This window comes from Tupaia chinensis, unplaced genomic scaffold (genome assembly GCF_000334495.1).
Source record: "Tupaia chinensis unplaced genomic scaffold, TupChi_1.0 Scaffold000086_1, whole genome shotgun sequence".
Taxonomy (NCBI): Eukaryota; Metazoa; Chordata; class Mammalia; order Scandentia; family Tupaiidae; genus Tupaia; species Tupaia belangeri.
The window spans coordinates 3,747,228-3,764,791 of record NW_006159548.1 but is presented as its reverse complement, the minus strand read 5'-3'; the positions used below and the strand labels follow the sequence as shown (position 1 = coordinate 3,764,791).

The 17,564-nt window shown below is 38.4% G+C and overlaps 1 pseudogene; it reads right to left on the bottom strand.

Annotated features, from left to right (window-relative positions):
* Positions 1–16,642, bottom strand: part of LOC102503031 (mortality factor 4-like protein 1 pseudogene) — a 33,316-nt pseudogene extending 16,674 nt beyond the window's left edge.
* Between the last annotated feature and the right edge of the window lie 922 nt (positions 16,643–17,564).

Below are 17,564 nucleotides of genomic sequence, written 5' to 3'. Positions count from 1 at the left end.
CTCCCCAAAAAAGAATGCTTTTGTTTAACTTTATTTATTTATTTTAATTTGACCAAAGTGAGAGAGAGAGGCAGCTAGAGATAGAAAGAGGGAAAGTGAGAAAGCAAGCTGCCAAGTCCAGGAATCGAACTGCCGTTGGCTATGTGGGAATCCAGCACCTTTAACCACCACATCACCTGCCGGCCCCATCTTTAAACTCTTATAAACTATTGAGGATGCCCCAAAAAAGTCTTTTTAAAAATATGAAATATTACTAGTGATATTTTTTGTATTAGAAATTGAAACTGAAAAAATCTGAAGTACCAGATCACATTTGCATCAAAATGTTGATATCATCACATACCATGTAGCCGCTGGAAAATTCCACTGTATTCTATACGCCCTGGCTCTCACTTATAGAGAGTTAGGGTGAAAAGAGCAAACAATATCTTAGTGTATGAAAATGTCCTGATTTCACAGATAGCCTGAAAGTGCCTCAAGAACTCATCAGACCACATGTCAGAAACCATTGGTTCAGACCCTCCTCTGTCACCAATTAGTTTTTTTGTTCTTTTTTTCTTCCAAATGCTTAATTTTACCCAATCAAAGATGTTGCCAAATTTTAAATGTTTAGAAAAGTAAAATATTCTTAGTTCTTTTAAATTATAAAAGCCAGACTTATTTGAGGGAGAAGGAAACGAAGATTCTCACTCAGAGACTGCTTTTGCCTGAATAGAAGCTTCATATATTCGGATGAATATGTGAGCCATGGTTTGACTGAAGTAGTACTTCGTGATTTCTCTGCCTTGACTCTAGCAGTTTTTCCTAAATATGTATGAAAATCACAGTTTAAAGTCAGGTTTAACAGCCTCAGACAGCAACTTAGAATCCTCCCAAAATAATTTGTTTCTACCTTGACGTCAGCACGTCAGAGAGGACCTCTTAGAAGTTCATTATGCCGTATGAAAGACAACTTCGAAGACCATCTTGAATCTGACCATACGCTGTTAAAGTGATTTGAGACCGTTCGGTTTTAGACTAAGTAATTACAGGTGCTTCCTACTTAATCTGGAGACCATCCCACGACACTCTACCACGTGAAGAACTTTCAGAGTCGATGTAAGTTCTCCCTGTGAATGTTTCTATTCTTAGAAGAAAACAGGCATTGAGTAAAATTGCGCTTCTGAGAAAACACATCATGAAAGACTTTGTAAAGATGAGTTTAGTAAAAATGGCTCTTTTGGGGGAATTTTAAAATATCCAGGTTAGTTATGCTCTAAGTTTGATAAATGTAATACTACCACCTGAAGAAGGAGTCCATAGATTGTGTTACTATCTGTTAGCTTTTGCTAGGATGCCATTTTAGGTAAGTACATGATATTTGAGGAATGTAAGTGAATGAGCTAACAAAGGCAGATTTGCTGCTATGGTAAAATTAGACCTTCCTGGGCGAACTACACCGCTATGGAATACTACTGCCTCTTCTCATCTGAAGAGTCTCTGCTTGTCATTGGCAAGAAAAGTCATTCTTAATCTCCTCATGCTGTGAATGACCACACCTTCTTTCTACTCTTCTTTCTAGATGATACAATTTTCCTTTCAATCATCCAGATATTGTTTTCTAGGTAAGCCAAATGTGTATCCTGAAAAAGAGTGACCTTTGAGGCCACTAAGCAAGTGTTCTGAATAACACTGGTTGACTGGTGGCTGATCTGTACTCATTTTCAACTCTATCTCCTCTTAGTACTTGAGTTAGGGCTGTGATTGAAGGCAGCACTATGAGGAGGATCTTCTACACATGTAACCATAACAGAAAGGTGTCCCGCTGGAAGTTTGCAATAATTTGACTTCTTTACCATTAGCTCGGCCTCAGGAAAAGCCAGCAATGGGTGCCATAATTCCATTATTGATCTGGGTCTCTCTAGTTACGTCTCCAGCTTCGCTTTGAAAATGTAAAACCCTGAGAGGTTCACAAATATGTAATGTCTTATTTTTCTGGGAGTATATTGTGCTTGGCGCCATTTGGTAGTCTGACCATCTTTATTTGAAAAGAAAGGAGAGAGGCTATATAAAATAAGTTGCCTTTCTCAAATAGTTGTATTGCTGAAAATTTTTATGTCTATGTAGTATATTATGATGAATTAAATTCCAAAAGCATTGTAACTCTTCTAAAGCCCTCTAAAATAATATTTTTTGCATCAGCTATAAGGAACAATGAGACTGCCATTTGACTTAAAGTGGATAAATAAAGTATATCTAATGCAGAGTGAAGTAAGCCAGACTATGAAAGACAAACATTGTATATACCTCCTCAATATATACTAAATGCCTGCACTCTATGTCAGAGATTGAAAGACCCAAAAATACAGTAGTAAGGAGGACAAGTGTGGATACCAGAGACTATGGGAGAGGAGTGGGGAGTAGAGGACAGGTGGGAGAGACTTGGGGGTAAAAACTCTCATCAGATATAAGATGATAAAGTTCTCTTGTAAAAATGCTGTTTATAATAATATCCTTGATCTTATTATTGCAAATTGTATGCATATCTTGAAAAACAAGTTGTGTTATATAGAGATGTACAATGACAATATAAGTTGCAAATCATAAATTAAATAATTTAAAACCACTGTAAGCAGAATCAGCCTTAGGCTAGAATTTGCCTGCTATAATTTACACTCAATGAGTGCTAGGCAGTACTTTTGCTCTTAACCGAATTCTTACTTTCTAGTTTTTTTCATAGAAAACATCTCTTTATGTTGAAAAGTTATATAAACAATTCTTCCTTCAGGGTCAATAATTTTCCTTTGCAAAGATGTCAGAACAAAGTGTGCTACAAAATTCTCAAACCATCTTCCTTTGCATTGTTCCAAACTCAGTAGCCCTAAGTAATATTCTATTCTCTTGAGGAAGTCCATGTTCCAGCATGCTTCTTCTGATCTTCAGGAATGAGACTTCTACATTTTTCAGCTGCAGAGACAGTGATAATTTCCAGTGAAGAAATGCCTCTGAATTAGTGCCCTGGGGATAGAGGAGTGTGTGAGTGTGTGTGTGTGTGTGTGTGTGTGTGCACATGCACGCCACACATAGGGAGAAATTGACCCATCAATTCCCATTCACAATATCCACAAGTGGATATCCATAAAGGGAAGTCAATTTTGCACTTCTGAGTGCCCCATGTCTGAGAAACTATGGACCATAAATCAAAAGACAAAGTCTGTAACTGACATTATATGCTGTCAGAGTCTGTCCCACAGCACTGTCTGCTGTAAAAATTAGAGTATTGTGTGGGCCCATAGGATGTGAGGCAGGAGAGAAAATGAAATAATTGTGAATTATTGTAAGTAATATAAAATTCTATGAACTGTATGGTGATGAGTTATCTTTGTGAAGAAAATAAAAGCAGGCATTCTGACTGAATTTTTCTGAAGAAAATGCAGTATATTTGTTTTGATACAGAAGGTATGCAAGAAAATGGAATGAGCAAAGAGCTGGGCAGAATTTTCTTCAATTCAGTGTCAGCCCAGGACTTCCTCTTATCCCACTTTTTTTTTTTTCTTTAATTGTCAGAGTGCTTGTGTGATCACCAGCGAGAGACGGAGAGCCAGAGAGAGGGAGAGGATAAAACAACTGTCAATGGGGCATGGTCATGCAAAAATCCCTTCTCCATTTCTCCATCCCTTTGGGATTTGGGGCAAGCACACACATGTACCCAGAGTGTTTTTCAAGCTGCCAGTACTGGGATTTGAACATCTGACTCCATTAACCACTAGACCAGGCATAGGGCAAGCCTCATATCCCCTTCTTGACATTTCTGCACAGAGGACTTTGGTGCTGGTTTGTTGGTCTCTGAGAATGTGGCCAACCGAAGTGCTACAGTTTCACTGACAAAGTTTTTTACTGTAATAATTTGATGGCCCCCACTGAGTCAAGACATGGTCCTTACAGGTCTTTAGGTAATGACGCAGTCAATCAAATAGACTATGGTTGCCTGTTCTTTGCTTGGTTTGGATTAGTGCCTGAGTTGTTTCCCTGATAGCTGATGGTAAAGGGAGGGCATCCAAGTTAATCATGAGTTATGGACAAAAGTTTGGACAGCATTTCTGATGGGAGGAAGCTAAGAGAAGTCCGAGAAGAGTGAGAAGAAAGGAGCACTCCCTCTTGGTAGATAAGAAATAGCACACTCCAAAGTAGGCTGAAGCTGTGATCATGACTGTGTTAACAGGGTGATTATATGGTGAATTGAACAATCTCAACACCATTGTGAATACACCACCTTTAACAGTTTTGTGTTCTAGAACAGAGGTCTGCTTGCTAATCATAACCAAGGGCAGATGTGCTAGCTGTTCTCTTAGGAGGCTCACAAACAGTGCCCTTTATCTGAGTTATGATTTTTGATCCTATTGAGATAAGAAAGAAGTAATTAGCTAAGTAACCAAAGTATCATCCACACTAATAATAAAGCTGACAATAGAGGTAGTGGCTTGTATTTCTGGCTGAGGAACATTTTTGTTTCATTTGTTTTTGCTATAGAGGGCATAAGCTCATCAGAGAGAGAGGAAGTGAGGAATCACCATCCAGGCGGATGGTCATTCTGCAGTCTTTTCTTCTCTACTGTCCTCTTGGGATTCTGGGCATGTGCACACACATGCCTGGGATGATTCTCAAGCTACTGGGTCCAGGACTTGAATCACAAGGCTGACCATGTGAGAATCCAGTACCTTAACCTCTATACCACCTGTTGGCCCTGGGAAACTTAATACTGAACCCCAGAATTAAGTATATTTATCTACCCAGTCAGAAGCTGGAGTAGGAAAGCTCAGATAGCCCTTGTGAGGTAGGATTTTTCACTCTTGGCATAGAGCAGAGTAGTTCATTCACTATAGGTTGGCAAATATGCCATGAGAAAGATAAGACGGAGTTGTTATATTCTGCAAATCCAGATAGTAACTACAAACTCATCTGTCTAAACAAGCCAATCTTCTTCTCAGAAGCAGAGAGATCAGATAAGTCTATGTCTACTTTACAATACTCCTCCTCCATAGGTACATACATGATAAGGAGTTTGGAGTACATTTGCAGGTAAAAGATCTCTTTTTCCTAAGCAGTACTACCTGCGGAGCTGTCCTTTGGTCTGTCCTTGGTGAGTAGGTTGGGGGCAGACCTTTGACCTTCTCCAATGACTCATAATGTTGTGATAGATTTTGACTACCTTGGGTCAGGATTGAGGCTGATAAAGAAAGGATGGCAGGGCCAGCTGCTGGTATGGTGATTAAGGAGACTGGATCCTATGTAGCCAACTGTGCAATTTGAGTTCCAGACCCACTGGCTTGAAAAACAGTCCAGGTGCATGTGTGGGCAGGTATGTGCATGTGTGCCCAAAATCCTGAGAGGAAAATAGAGGAGAAGGGATTGTAGCATGGTCATTTCCTCTAGGGGGTGATTTTTCACTGTCCCTCTCTTCTGCCTTATAGCAAAAAAAAAAAAAAAAAAAAAAGAAGTATGGGACCAATAGGTGGCATGGTGATTAAGGTGCTGGACTCCCATATGACCAACTACGGTTCAAGTCTCAGACCTGGTGGCTTTCTCACTCACTCTCTCTCTCTCTCTCTCTCTGTGTCTCTCTCATGAACATGCAAGTCCTGTAACAAACTAAAAAATAATAATAATGATAAAATAAATAAATTATTATTTAAAAAGAAAAGTAGGACAAAGAAAGTAACCTTATGAAGACAGTATTTCTATACCCTTTTGTTTACTGGCTGCAGAAATAGGGCTTCAAAAATGTTAAAATACACACTTTATTTCAGTAATTTAGAAGCACACATATCACATTTAAACACCTCTGAACTGAGGATATGGCTGACCACTGATGGGGAGTGTAGATTATTTGCTAATGTTTCCTTTTTCTAATGGTATGCAAAATAACATTGTGTCTTACACTTTGTGATACTTTAGATTCAGTAAGTAACTTATAAATAATGGGACTGGAATTTGCCACTTGGGTTGTTGTATAATTCCAAACTTTAGATGATTTTTGGTCAACAAGTTTTTACCTTAAACACACAAAAAATCAAGGCCACTTATGTTTCATGTTTCATGCAAATGATATCCTTCCTTCCCACATGTAAAATGATGTGTATTTGAATACACTGGGGTTTTGTATCTTGTTTGACCACATCTGTATAGAATTATCATCTTTGGGAGCCAGGTCTCTTCTTTCCCTGAAAACCAAGGCTACTTAATAGGCTCCGTGAAGTGGACTGATGAAATATGTTTATTATCATGAGTTTGAATGTTCCAGCAGCTGGGCCTTGTTAGAAGAATAAAGTGGGGCTATTCACATTACTTTATGTAAACTACTCAAGTGGAATGTGAAGGGGAAAGGCTTGGGAACTTTTTTATTGCTCAAGACTATTCGTTGTTGCAATTGAGAAATTTGGGAAATAATTCAAGTGACATTTTGTTAATAGTTGGTTTCTCAAGCAACACCCTTTGAATTTTATTTTTTAACTCAGTAAGTCATAAGTGTCTGTTTTGTGCAAAGCATGAGTTGGTTGCTTCAGGGAATAAGATATGCTGCCTTCATGAAGAAATTAACATGATATGAAAAGGGACCCACTGAATGTGCTCATGACTGACATACAAGAGAGGAAGAGAGGGGCAGAAAAGTGATAGAATTTTGAAGAAGAAAGGAATTATACGTTATAATGTAATCAGGAAAAGCATATAGGTTCAGCCCCATGGTTTTGTCTTTAAGGAAGCCAGATTCCACATGGTCTACCATGAGGTTCAAGTCCTAGCTCTATGAAGATCATGCCAGGCATGCGTGTGTGTGTGTGTGTGTGTGTGTGTGTGTGTGTGCTGAAAGTCCTAACAGGATGAAGAAATGGAGAAGGGATTGCAGTGTGACCATGCCCCATTGTGTGTGTGTGTGTGTGGGGGGGGTCCTTTCTCTCTCTCTCTCTCTCCGTCTTTCTCTGGTGAGTGTACATGCCTTGGTAAATTTTTTTAAAAAGAATGAAGCATTGGTAGAGCTTTGAGAGTTGGCCTAAGTAGAGATGAGATTGATGAGATTGATACTTCTAGTTTCCAGTAATGGCAGAGTCATTTTATTTGGAATACACAGCATACTACCAAGAATAATATATGGAATATTTTCTGAAAATCCTTTACAAGTTACAGAGCTAAAAAAAATAAAGAATTATTAGATCAACATTTGAAGAAAATCAGGAACTCACTTATATAAATGGGGCATGAAAGATCCCTTTGTTTCTAAGTATTTAACTAATTCTCCAAATTTGAATATTAATTTTGATTACCTGCATATAATATCCAATGTAATAGAAGATTATCTTTCATAAATTCATATCCCAGAAAGCTACATAGACACAGTAAAGAAGAACAAGGTGTAAACCAGCTCTTGACCATATTATATGGTAAGTTCAGGTCATATTAAATCTGTCTTTTCCTCAAACTTGATCTATTTCAAAGAATGTCTGCCTTTAAAATGTACTAATTATGAATCGAAATCCTCTGAGCACTTGTAATAAAAGAGCAACCCTTCATGAATGGTATTGTGGGCATTTCTCCTCAATTATTTGCACCATTGTAAGGTGTCACATATCTGGTGCAGTCACTGCATAGCCAGCGTCATTAGTCGTTTGAAATATGAGTTCAAAATTCCAGGCAGATTTTTTCCTTACAGTCTCCTTTGCTAGATCATCTTCTGCATTGAGTGTAGGGTGTGCCTCAGCCCATCCCGTGACCTCTCCTCACCTTTATTTACAACCAAGTCCTAGCTAATTTATCTCACCTCACATCTTTAATTACCACCTTTATGCTGACGATGCATTGGTTGGTAACTACTCCTCTCACCTGTCCTCTGAGAGCCTCTAATGCAATTGTTCAGTATCTCCACTTAGAGGTCTAACAAGCATCTCAAACCTTGCACATCCAGAAAAGAATTCTAGTTACACTCAACACAAATCTATTATTCCTCATCTTTATCTAATAAGTGGCACCATCACTCAGTCCGTTGCTAAGACCGAAAACTATGTTGCCTAGTTTGGGTCTTTATTTTTTTCTTCTCACTCTGCTCAAATCCATCAGCCCAATTCTGGTGGCTCTGTCTTCACAAAACATCACTTGCCAGTATCTCTCACTGCCCCTGCTTTCATCCTTCAGTCCAAGCCACCATGGCTGTCTGACAGGAGCTACTGTAACAGCCACCAAATCTGTGTCTTTCCCTCCACTGTTGTCTCTGCCCTCATTGTCTATTCTCTACACAGTAGCCACAGTGATATTTTACAAAGAAATAAAAAAATGTCACCCTCCTACTTGCAATCCTTCCATGATTTCCCATCACAGTAAGAAAAAAGTCTAGAATCCCTTTCAAGTCTGCAAATTCCTTTGTCAAGTCCCTTCCTACCTCTTCGTCTTCATTCTAAGATGCTTCCTCCCTTTTATTGTATTATTTTAAGATCTTCTTCTTTATTCTTCCTAGAACTTGTTACTCACCGAGTCAGTTCAGAGACTTTGCTCTTACTATTCTACCTGCCTGGAATATTCTTTTGTCAGACATTCACATAACTTGTTCTCTCATTTTATTCAGGTTTCTGCTCAAATATCTTCTTCTTAGAAAAGTCTTTCTGGAATGTCCTAATAATTTCATGTCCGCTAGTTTTTCTTTTTCATTTTTTTTCCACTGTGAATATCAGCATATGTCATAATAAACCTGACATTATGTGATATATTTGTTTATTCATGGGCTATTGTCCATCTCCCCCAATCTGATACGAGCTTCATGAAGACAGTTTTGTTGATTTTTCTTGTTGTTGTTATTGTTTTTTTAATTTCTTTTAGTTTTTGCCATAGGGCATGTGCATTCACCAGAGAGAGACACAAAGAGACACAGAGAGAGAAAAAGTGAGAAATCATCCCCCAGGAGGATGGCCATGCAGCAATCCCTTCTCCTCTATTCTCCTCTTGGGATTTTGGGCACACACACACACACACACACACATCCTTTCGTTTTTGTGTGCGCACACACACACACACACACACACACACACACACCTGGCACTTTTTCAAACCACCGAGTCTGAGATTCAAACTGTGCCATCAGTCATGTGGGATCCAGTGCTTTAACCTCCATGCCACCTGCTGGTTCAGTTATGATGTTTTAAAAAACAGTGCTGCCAGGCAAATGGTAGGCACCAAACACAGACGTGTTGAACAATTAGAACATTTTATATGTTCATATTTATAAGTATATATTTATATTCAATAATAATTGAATAATTAGATGAACAAATGAAAGGATGTAGCATGCCAGGCCCTTAGGTTACATTATGTGGAGTTTTTACTTTTGACTATAGTACAAGCTAGCTTGGATCAAAACAGGGTACAATCTACTTTCTCTCCATTTTCTAAAAAATACCCTTGGAAACTGACTGAACTTTAAAACAGTTCTTGGTTCCCATCATACAGCAATATTAGTACATATCTGCATCCTACTGTCTCACTGCTTATAAGGATATTAATTGTACCTATTTCCTACGTTTATTGTTGACATTTAGTAAGTTTAGCAATGCCAAAAAGAAGTTTAAAAGATGCTTGGCTTATGGTAAGTACCCAGTAATTATTATCTATTATCATTAATATTTCTGTTAAGTTAGTTTAAATTAGAGTTTCCTTCTATACATGTTTTTTTACTGAGTAATTGGTTACTCTCACTCAGCATCCAGCATATGAAAGCATTCATTAAATGGTATTATCGTATTTACTCTATCTGAGATGAGCTGTTGTGTCCTCACTTTTCATAGAAATGACCGTCCTAGCTGAAGTCATATAAACCAATCTCAATATTTATGGGGAAAATTAGGACTTCTCCATGACCTTTAAAATTTTTATCAAACCATTAAAACCTTATTGTCAGTTATACAATCTCTCTTATTGTGTAAAGGATGTGAAAATAGTAAGACTAATATCGATCTAGTGCGCTGTAATTTTAAACATTATAACAGTGAGAATAAAAGTTGTATTTCTTTGTAAAGAACTTATCAAGAATAGTTGCAATAATATCTCTATTATATCACTTATGCTGGGACTGTGTGTCCTTTCTATGCCTTGACTGTTAGATTCCTTCCTGAATGTGAAACAGCATTTTCCCTGTTCTCCTTTGCCCTTCCCATGTCATGAAATTTCTCTGAAGTTACTTTAGTGGAGGTTTCGTATTTTTTGTTTTTTGTTTTGGTCATTGTCACTTTCTCTGAGACATCTTTGTTACAGTCACTTTCTTTATTGATCCCCATCAGTTTGCCCTTGTCAAGTCCCCTAGCTGCATAACTGATCTGTCCAATGGTAGCGGTGTAAATATTCCTGTGATTGGCGATTACTCTATGACTCTGTGTACCTGCCACTCAAATTCCACATCCAGATTTATCACGTTTTATTTGCTGCACTTTCTTTGTTAGCCACTTTGCTTTTTTTCTTTCTCTTCTATTTTTTTCTTTCTTTTTTTTTGGGGGGGGGGGTTTCTATAGGGCATGTGCACTTGCCAGAAAGAGAGAAACGAGAAACAGAGAGACAGAAAGCAAGAAATCATCCCCCAAGGGGTACGGCTATGCCTTAATCCCCTCTCCATTCTCTTGGGATCTTGGACACGCACGCACACGTGCCCGGCGTGAGCTCAAGCCACCAGGTCCAGGACTCGAACTGCAGCTGACTATATGGGAGTCCAGTGACAGCCATTACACCAACTATTGGTCCCACCAGTTTCCTTTTGTATGACCCACTTTTCTAAAATATCATGTGAGTTTATCATCACTATTGAGGAGACAAGCAGGAGTTACATTTAGAATCTGCTGCTTATGTGTGAAGTGAATAACAGAGGGCAGTGACCAATCACGAGTACACTTCGTAAGAGGCACATGATTAATCAATGATTTTGAGGCTCATCTATTACTTATATTGTGTAATTTACCAGAATTGTGAATCAAAAGAAACCATTTCTCTGCAACATCCATGTCATTCTTTGTTGTCCAGATGTTACACTTGTCTTGTATCTTTGTGATGGCAACATTCATTTTCCTTTAACATACTACATAAAGACAAAACAAGGAGCCCCATGGTGGTGCTGCCGTAGAGCCAACCTCTGCAAGGCTGACCTAGGCAGGAAGGGTCCCAGTTCATGTCCAGAGACAGGGAGCTGTGTATTCTAGGCACCCATGTGCCCATGACCCAGGGCTGGCTGATTCTGGAGGTGGATCATGGCATCAAGACCCTATAGAGGGGGCTATCTCTCTTGCTCTTGAAATAAATACATAGGTAAATAAACTTTTATTAATTTTTTTAAAGGTGAAACAATCTTATTTTGGAGTTTCTAAAGGCAAAGCACTTATGCTATTTCTCTCTTAACCATGAACCCTTTGGAAATATCCAGACAGAATTCCAACATCAGGGTTTTGTGAAGTGTATATCAATTGTTGGAGAGTTGTTTATTGGGTCTTTATTCTTCGTTATTTTTTATAGTGCTCCTCAATGTTCTAAAATTATTAATAGCACACTCCTTTGCAGTAAACCTTTTAAAGCATATTTTTCCTAATCAATCCCTAACCCCTCCATGAAATTTAAAACACATGATATGTTGTATCTGTGACCCTTTGAAAGATCACAGCCATCATAATATCTAAAATTATTCTACTCTTCAAGAACCCATTTTTCACCTCCAAAGGGGCAATTTACCGTAATCGAGGATGTACATCTTAATGTAACTTCCAGCTGTGTACTTACTCAGCTCTCATTAGAAACATCTATAAACTTTAACAGAAAAAAGTAGATGGTTAAGGAGAAAAATGTATAAACTTCATCTCAGCTCATCTGTGAAAACACATTCCCTACAACAAGGGATAAGAGATTTTGCTCCTCTTAGATTTAGAGAACAGCAGGGCATTATTATTTATGTATTCACTTGACAAATATTTATCAAGAGCTTCCTATGTACCAAGGACTGTGGATGGAAGCTGTGGAATAAAACGCTGGGAACTTTCCTGAAGTTGCGCTACAGTGGTGTGCACTGAAAACTAGCAGTGGCTAATTAAGTCATGCTTCAGTTTTGTCTCCTAACCATTATCTATCTGTTTCCTCTTTTATTCTCTCCAATTGAAAAAATTTTTTTTTTTTTTTTTTTTTTTTCTTTACAAAAGGTAATAGGGCCTTTTAAGGAGGGGAGTTACTTTAGTGGAGGTTTCGTATTTTTTGTTTTTTGTTTTGGTCATTGTCACTTTCTCTGAGACATCTTTGTTACAGTCACTTTCTTTATTGATCCCCATCAGTTTGCCCTTGTCAAGTCCCCTAGCTGCATAACTGATCTGTCCAATGGTAGCGGTGTAAATATTCCTGTGATTGGCGATTACTCTATGACTCTGTGTACCTGCCACTCAAATTCCACATCCAGATTTATCACGTTTTATTTGCTGCACTTTCTTTGTTAGCCACTTTGCTTTTTTTCTTTCTCTTCTATTTTTTTCTTTCTTTTTTTTTGGGGGGGGGGGTTTCTATAGGGCATGTGCACTTGCCAGAAAGAGAGAAACGAGAAACAGAGAGACAGAAAGCAAGAAATCATCCCCCAAGGGGTACGGCTATGCCTTAATCCCCTCTCCATTCTCTTGGGATCTTGGACACGCACGCACACGTGCCCGGCGTGAGCTCAAGCCACCAGGTCCAGGACTCGAACTGCAGCTGACTATATGGGAGTCCAGTGACAGCCATTACACCAACTATTGGTCCCACCAGTTTCCTTTTGTATGACCCACTTTTCTAAAATATCATGTGAGTTTATCATCACTATTGAGGAGACAAGCAGGAGTTACATTTAGAATCTGCTGCTTATGTGTGAAGTGAATAACAGAGGGCAGTGACCAATCACGAGTACACTTCGTAAGAGGCACATGATTAATCAATGATTTTGAGGCTCATCTATTACTTATATTGTGTAATTTACCAGAATTGTGAATCAAAAGAAACCATTTCTCTGCAACATCCATGTCATTCTTTGTTGTCCAGATGTTACACTTGTCTTGTATCTTTGTGATGGCAACATTCATTTTCCTTTAACATACTACATAAAGACAAAACAAGGAGCCCCATGGTGGTGCTGCCGTAGAGCCAACCTCTGCAAGGCTGACCTAGGCAGGAAGGGTCCCAGTTCATGTCCAGAGACAGGGAGCTGTGTATTCTAGGCACCCATGTGCCCATGACCCAGGGCTGGCTGATTCTGGAGGTGGATCATGGCATCAAGACCCTATAGAGGGGGCTATCTCTCTTGCTCTTGAAATAAATACATAGGTAAATAAACTTTTATTAATTTTTTTAAAGGTGAAACAATCTTATTTTGGAGTTTCTAAAGGCAAAGCACTTATGCTATTTCTCTCTTAACCATGAACCCTTTGGAAATATCCAGACAGAATTCCAACATCAGGGTTTTGTGAAGTGTATATCAATTGTTGGAGAGTTGTTTATTGGGTCTTTATTCTTCGTTATTTTTTATAGTGCTCCTCAATGTTCTAAAATTATTAATAGCACACTCCTTTGCAGTAAACCTTTTAAAGCATATTTTTCCTAATCAATCCCTAACCCCTCCATGAAATTTAAAACACATGATATGTTGTATCTGTGACCCTTTGAAAGATCACAGCCATCATAATATCTAAAATTATTCTACTCTTCAAGAACCCATTTTTCACCTCCAAAGGGGCAATTTACCGTAATCGAGGATGTACATCTTAATGTAACTTCCAGCTGTGTACTTACTCAGCTCTCATTAGAAACATCTATAAACTTTAACAGAAAAAAGTAGATGGTTAAGGAGAAAAATGTATAAACTTCATCTCAGCTCATCTGTGAAAACACATTCCCTACAACAAGGGATAAGAGATTTTGCTCCTCTTAGATTTAGAGAACAGCAGGGCATTATTATTTATGTATTCACTTGACAAATATTTATCAAGAGCTTCCTATGTACCAAGGACTGTGGATGGAAGCTGTGGAATAAAACGCTGGGAACTTTCCTGAAGTTGCGCTACAGTGGTGTGCACTGAAAACTAGCAGTGGCTAATTAAGTCATGCTTCAGTTTTGTCTCCTAACCATTATCTATCTGTTTCCTCTTTTATTCTCTCCAATTGAAAAAATTTTTTTTTTTTTTTTTTTTTTGCTATACCAAAGGGTATATGTGCTTATGAGAGAGGGAGAGAAAAAAAGGAAAGAAACAACCTCCAGTGGGGTGTGGTCATGGTGCATCCCTTTCTCCTCCAGTTCTCCATCTTGTCAGGATTTGGGGCATGCACATACACACACGTTCCATATGTTTCTCAAGTTCCTAGGGCTGAGAGTAAAACCACATGGATGGCCATGTGGAATCCAGCTCTTGTAACTACTATGCCACAAAACTTCCTTATTCCAGTTTGAATTCCTAAATCTGCAGTTCAAATAGAGTCATCCACTCTGCCCCTCCTCATCTATCTTGCGAGAAATATTAGAATAGACAATGGCCCACTGGACCTTGAACTCTCAGACTTTATTGTGCATTTAAAACATTTTGAGGGGCCAGCAGATGGCTTAGTGGTTAAGGTGCTTAACTCCCATGTAACCAATCACAGTTCAAGTCCCAGACCTGGCAACTTGAAACTCATGCCTGAAGTGTGTGTGGGAATGCCAAAATCTCTAGAGGAGATTGGAGGAACAGGGGATAGCAGCTTGGCCATCCCCTTGGGGGGGTGATTTCTCACTTTTTTTGTCTCACTGTCTCTCTAACAAGCATGCATGCCCTATAGCAAAAATCACTAAAAAACAAACTCTTAGATATTTGTGTGTAATATAGATTCTTGACCCTTACACATCCTCTTTCCTCACTAAGATTCAGATTGAATATATTTAGAGAGTAGAAAACCAAAGCGTATTTTAATAAACACAGCAGAACACATTTAGAGAAATGGTACATATAAGAGTTTTGTATAAACTCTTAGAGAGTAAAAAAAATTTTTTTTTGAAATTTAAAGAAAAAAAACGTATTGAAGATCTGAAAAACAATTTCTAAAAGATTGACTTCAGAAAACTGTAGCTACATAATGCATTGCATCTGCATTTTTGTAAAACGTGCAATTTACAAAACCATGGAGCAAATCATTATTCTTCAACAATGTGAGTGAAAATAATGGCTATTGAGCAACATGGGGGACTTGCAAAGGATGAGCTGTTTAAGCACCATTAAAAAAGAGAGAGAGAGAGAGCACAAATGGGTGAGTGTGTTCAGTTATACACACTGAATAGAACCTTTGGCACTAGGAATTTGAGCATTTTTGTCATATAGCATTAACACATATTATAAAAGCATGTAGTGTCCAAGGAATAGAAGCACCAGCATTCAAAGCAGCTTTGTCAACTAGGCAATTAAACACTCTATAGCCTGTCTCTGTTGTCCATCATTGAAGACACTGGTAGCAACTTTGAAATGAAAAGAAAGAAAGAAAGAAAAAAAAAGGAGTTGAACTCCTTTTATTTTTCTCTGTTTAAAATCGAACAGAAAACAAACATCGATTCTATTGTACACTAACATCTTCAAAGTACATCGTTTGCACAGGAGAAGAACTAAGAACAAAACTGTGTTTATAGAGATCCAAGCATAGGTGAGTGAGTGCACCTCTGACACAGATTTCCGATGGTACTAGGGGAAGCCGTTTCATCATTGCTGGCACTAAACAAAGTGGCAGAATTCTTTGCCAGGTACTTTAGGAAATTGTGAAGATAATTCAGTTATAAGCAAGGCTCTTCTCATCGGGAGGTGTATAGGCACACATCACACCACTCTGTACAAATAATCTCAGTACATGAGGCACTCGGTACACCTGGGACTCAGTACATCAGGTGGTCTGCAAGGATCTCTGCACACTGTGGTCTCTCCAGTTTGTAGAGTAGCTGAGTGCCTAACTTGACATTGAGGTATTCTTTTATCCCTGCCACAATTTCATTAACAGAGTACTCCTTATTATCGGAGTTTCCCCAAGATTTATTATAATTTGCATAACCCTTCAGAATGGAATCCACATTCTTCTTAATAGGACAAGAATAGAGCTGTTGTTATCTGGTAATTAAGTCCCAGTCATCAACAAACCATGATTTTAGCGCTTCATGAATTTTAACATCAACTCTGTTCATGAATGTTTCTTCATTTTCAACAGTAGGATGTACCCAGGCCCTTTTCTTTGGAGGATGTTGAGGTGTCTCACTGGTGCTGCCACCATCTCCATTCCCAGATGTCTTCTGTTTGTTCTTTTTTGTTTTCACTTTAACACTTTTCTGTTGCAGACCAGATGTCTTCTTTCCCGGGGCAGCCCCTCTCATCTCGCCCTCCGTGTGCTGCTCCTGATTGTTTTTTTAAAGCTCTCATTGTTTCTGCAGATCGGTGTCCACATATTTGGGTACTCTGCTCTCTGGGACCCATTCATCCCGATTTTTATTCCAACCATTGTAATGTATAAAATATTTCACTTGTTTCTCTTTTATGAAAACTTTTACACACTTTGCTTTGCAAAAAAGAGGTCCATGAAAGCACAGCACTCTTTCACTCTCCTGAAATTTAGGCTTCGGATCCTGCTTCGGCACCATTTTTAAGTGATTTGCCACCTCCTCCTCCCACCACCCCTGACTACTGCCTTTTACTCTCTACTCCACCCAACTCCTATAAACAATTTTAATTGAATACACACACACACACACACACACACACACACATACACTCCAATGCCAAGGGCAATATCTTTCATATGATTGGCACTAAATATGTACTTGGTATTTTTATCACAATGAGTTATCTTTAAGCATATCTTCCTTTTAAGTGATAATATCCATATCTGTTTATCTCTCCATTCTACCTGCTTTAGCTAAAATTTGACCTTTTCCTTTAGAAATATATTTTATAATATAACTATGCAAAATTAGATGAATCAGTTTTCTTTCATGTTATTTTGCATACAAGAGTGAAGCAGGATAATTCTCTGTCATGGTCACCAAATGACAAGGAAGGGAAAAAGTGATGATTCTGATTGGTCAATCCAGAAGCAGCGTGAACAAAGGTAACTTCGCAGGAGATTAATTCATATTATTGGTAGGAGTGCTATAGACTGAGTGCTTATATTTCTATATTGAAGTCCTAACTCCCAGAGTGACGGTACTTGAAAACCGGGTCTTTATAAAAGTTAAGATTAAATGTAAAGTATATACATACACATTTATAATTATATGAATTCATAAGTATAGGGCCCTGATCTGATAGGATTGGTGTCATAAGGGATGCCAAGGAGAATACATGAAGACATAGTGTGAAGGTGGTCATTTATAAGCCAGGAAGCATGCCTGACAACAACCTGACCAGACTGGCATGTTGACCTTGGACTTCCAGAATCCAGAACGGTGAGAAAATAAGTTTCTGTATTTTTTTTGTTATGGCCACCCAAACAGACTAAGAGGGGCAAGATGGGGAAAGTAGAGAGTTCTGATTACATAAGACTTTGATGTCTATTGTGACAAC